The sequence below is a fragment of the Teleopsis dalmanni genome, chromosome 1, assembly GCF_002237135.1.
Source record: "Teleopsis dalmanni isolate 2A chromosome 1, ASM223713v2, whole genome shotgun sequence".
NCBI classification, from domain to species: Eukaryota; Metazoa; Arthropoda; class Insecta; order Diptera; family Diopsidae; genus Teleopsis; species Teleopsis dalmanni.
The window spans coordinates 59,196,078-59,200,482 of NC_051846.1; positions in this window are offsets into that span (position 1 = coordinate 59,196,078).

The window sequence follows — 4,405 nt, forward strand, 5'->3', positions numbered from 1 at the left end:
TTTAAAGCTTATATATATTCAGGCGTAATACGTCTTAGTTATGAAAATTTTGAGGACTTTGAAATTTTTTTTTTTTTTGAAAGATGTAGAAGAGTGGAGGATTGAATTACGGAACCGTATGGTGAGCAATGGGTATATTGAAAAATAAAACTAATTGTATGTAAATTCCAAAATTCTTTATATATTACACATTTACAGAACAGTCCTTTTATATATATATTGGTTTAGATCCATAAACGTTCTTTGTTATATCTAAGAGAGCATTTATGGACAATTTGTATTAATAATTTTTGCGTTTCTTAGCTTGTTCTTACTCTGATAAGTTCTCTTTACTTTTATTGAAAAAATGTTTCTCTATTTTGTAAATTTATCTGTTCCTGGGCTTAGATATGAGGTCCACAAAACTCTATAATCTTCTTTGAAAACCTTTACTTTGCTGTTCAGTGAATATTCGTTTCTATCCGAAATAGCAACTATAAACATTCCTGATTCTTGTGAAGGGATCTCTTGACTATACTATTGGAGATAAATGAACTGCAGTAACTTAAATTAAAATAAATAGCTCATGTTCTCTATATCATTATGCAGTTCTTTATTCGTAATACCACAATAGTAATTTTTAGCACACTTTTTGTAACACTTCTACTTGTTCTAAGGTTACTGCCAGTTTTCTTTCCTTATAACTTATATCTGATTTCGATTTCTTCTTATTGAGAAGCTTTTATTAAAAAAAATGTGACTTTGAAGTCATCACAATTTCTAAATCTAAATCTAGTGCGAAGGACTTTAAGGTTTAGTCCTTATTCATAAGCGGATATTACACATTTTACTTAGTACGACTTAGTACGATTGAAATGCGAAACTTGTGCCAAGCCTCATATATAATATCAATATTTGCAGGAATGACGAGCAGACTGATGGATATCAATTATGATTACTTGTCAGTCTTGCTCGTTTTTTTTTCGTATACAATCGGATTTTTGTCGGCTTCCATGCAAATTTTATTATGTTTTAAGTCATGGAAGTGAAAACATCGTTTAAATGCAAGCATGATTTTATTTTATAGTAAATTTATTGTTTTTTTTGCTGAGGAGTGTTCAAAATAATGTCCAAAGTGCATGATGTGTAATAGAAAGCGAAGTTGCACCAAGTATGATGTATAATACTACCTTCAATTAACTTTATAATTAATTTTATTGTTAACTCACAAATATATATGTAAGCAAATCTGCATGAGTACAAACAAATAATGTCTTACTATTTAATGCCTTGAAAGCGACTCAAGCTAATTAAATGAACGGTTTTTGGGATAATAACCGCCCTTTTTTTAATATATTCTTCCCATGTGATCCTTCTCTCCGCCATATAATGTTTTTCATATGTCGGAAAAAACAGGTTTTTTTTGAAAACACCCTGTTCATATGATATTCAACTTGATCTTTGGCTTTTGACTCCAAAATCTTAGTTTTTAGTTAATGAAAGTTACGATTTAGAAAAATAATCCTTTTAAAAGTCAATTCATCAACGAAAATTGTCAAATATTTAATCAAATTAGCTGAAATTACAACAAATTTGACAAATACGTCTGAATTTTATGGTTGAGAGCTCAGAAATTTTATCGCGACATTATTTAACCAAGTGTGTGAAATTTATGTCCTGCGCTAGAATGCCTCGGAAACCGAAATGGAAAATATTTTACTTAAGAACCAAAAGCAATAAATAACATATTTTTTGCAATGAAAAAAATTCCTTTGTAAAGAAGAAAATTTTTGCATTTTTAATTTCAATAAATTGTAAATTTGCCAAAAGTTGAAATATCTCAACCACAATTTTTCTTGATGAAAATCCTCATTTAACTCAAGCCAGAAATATTTGCATATTTTTAATTGAAGTTTTTTATTGACATTTGCTTCAACATTTCTTTTTTCGCACAAATAATGGAAAAAAGCAGTGGTGAATTTAATTTCGAGTGAAAAATAAATGACATACGTAAAATTAATGACTTGCCGACATTTATATGGACTCTATGGCATACATACAAGGACGTCTACATATAAACAATCGGCGCAATATGGCGGGTGTATTTACGAGTATTTGGGGTATCACAGAAAGTGCCATCTACTATTGCCAGCAACAAACAATTTATTCTTAATGTTGATTAAAATGCTTTTACTTTTACTACAACTCTCCTTTTTTTTATATATATATATCTGTTTTTTTTTTGTTTTTAACGTAAAACAAAAAAATTGGAATAGAAATTCCGACAAAATCGTGAAAAAATGCGAAAAATAAGTTTATTTCGTTGGTTTTTAGTTGGTTTGTCGGTTGTCAGTACTGTCAATCCGAAATGGAATAGAAATGAAAAAGTGAAAGAATTTCATTCCGTAAAAACAAAAAAATGGACAAATGATGAAAATGTCACGCTGTCGCTTTTGTGGATGAAAGGACAAAAAGTGGACATTACTTTTGGGTTCTAAAATTGAATTAAATTGTTGAGAGTCGTACTAATCCATGTAGCAGAGGCTGCGAAGTCTGCTAATTATTAATTTTGAAATTATTTCTTTATATCACAGAAACAATTATTTTCTTCCTCCTTTCATTTAAAAATATTTTTATTTGATTGAAATTTATTTGAAACGTGCCAATACCAATACTACTCCCGATATTAGTATATAAGTTATATAATTTTTTTTTAATTTCAAAAAAAATTTATTTGTGTTAAATTCATACACTTATTAATAATAATTATTAATAGCAGAGAAATTAAAAACTTTTTGTATAATAAAAATTTGGACTTATTATATCGGCGTAGCCAAAGAGACGAGCATATGCGGCAATGTCCCGCCAAAGAAGTAAATTTTTTCTCCGAATAAAAGATCCATAATGCAAATGAGCTTCTAAAATATAATAAACCAATGAGGCTGCTCCACGTACTGCCAAGTACTCATCATCAGTGATCTTAGGAAATATTTGAATTTTATTTAATTAGTTTATAATTCGCATTTAAAGTGTCTAGAATATTGTCTTTGAAGACTAAGAGGCTGAATAAGGATTGAAAGCATGATTTATGTCAGACGCTTTCCTTTATGAAAGTCTGTTAGCCTAAATGAATCCCTTGGAATCGCCGGTATAACGTAGCTACCTACCTAATACCTGATTAGACATAAAAATGAACTATATTTAAATTAAATTAATAATTTTATTTGATCATACTATATAATAATTAGGTATTTGGCAATACTCGAAAGAGCTGTATGTTAAGCCAAAAATTCAATTAATTAAAGTATTGATAAAATTTTTGTTGTTGTAATTTACTACTTTTCGAAACCTCTCTAAAATTAATAATGTTAATTAATAATATGATTAATATAAAATGCAAAAATATTGTGTTTTTCTTCTATATATTGTGTTTAACTGCGTCGAAACTATTATGAAGTCGGTTTTGTTTTTCTAAGAATTTTAACTTTTATTTGGATCATTATTTTTAGTACCTATATTTCATTACATATTTCGGCGAATGCGTTTTTACCTTCATCAGGAGAATTTTTCATAAATTCCGAATTCCGTGATTTTTATATTTCGGGGTTGATAGAGCTTACACTTTGCATACACTAGTTCTCAGATGAAGTAAAAAATATCTACAATATCTTTGTATATCGATACTTACATCTGTCTCACGCAGCGCTGCCTTACTAAGCTAAATGAAAACTATTAGTAAGATTATTATATAAAAACTGGATAGAGAATAAAAATTTTATCATTATAATATAAATGTTTATGTAAAATTAACTTTTGTAAATTATTTTCATTTATTTACTTTAGTATTAAAGAATTCAAAGGAAAATATCCACTGAATTGTATCCAAAGAAACTAAATTGCAACTTCTATTCTTCTACTGACATTTTATTTGACAGACAACGTAAATTTCACAATTAAAAATAGCTACTGCATTCAGTAAAAGTAGAAAAAAAATATAAAAACAAAGAGAAGTCATCATATATTGACAGACGAGCGGACAATGGAAAAAGACGGCCAGATAGCGAAATCGTAGACATTTTACATGTGCCTGTCAACATTTTAATTAAAAAAGGATACGCTTCATATGAAACGCTACGGCTGCTGGCAAATACTTTTGCCGTAACACATTCGGTACAGAGAACAATGGCTTGAGGAACAACAAAACCAAAAAAATTCGCGCTTTTTCGACAAATACCACGAACTCTGGACCACCACATCGCAATTCCAATTCGTCCAATCCGTACAGTGAGTAGTCCAAGGAGTTGGAGCAATGACAACAATAGAAAAGGGTGCGAAATAATGAACTCGTTTCGCAGTTACAAACAATTTCTTTTTCAATTTTGCTATTGTTGATGGCTTTTTTAATGTTTGACTAGCGGAGTGACCA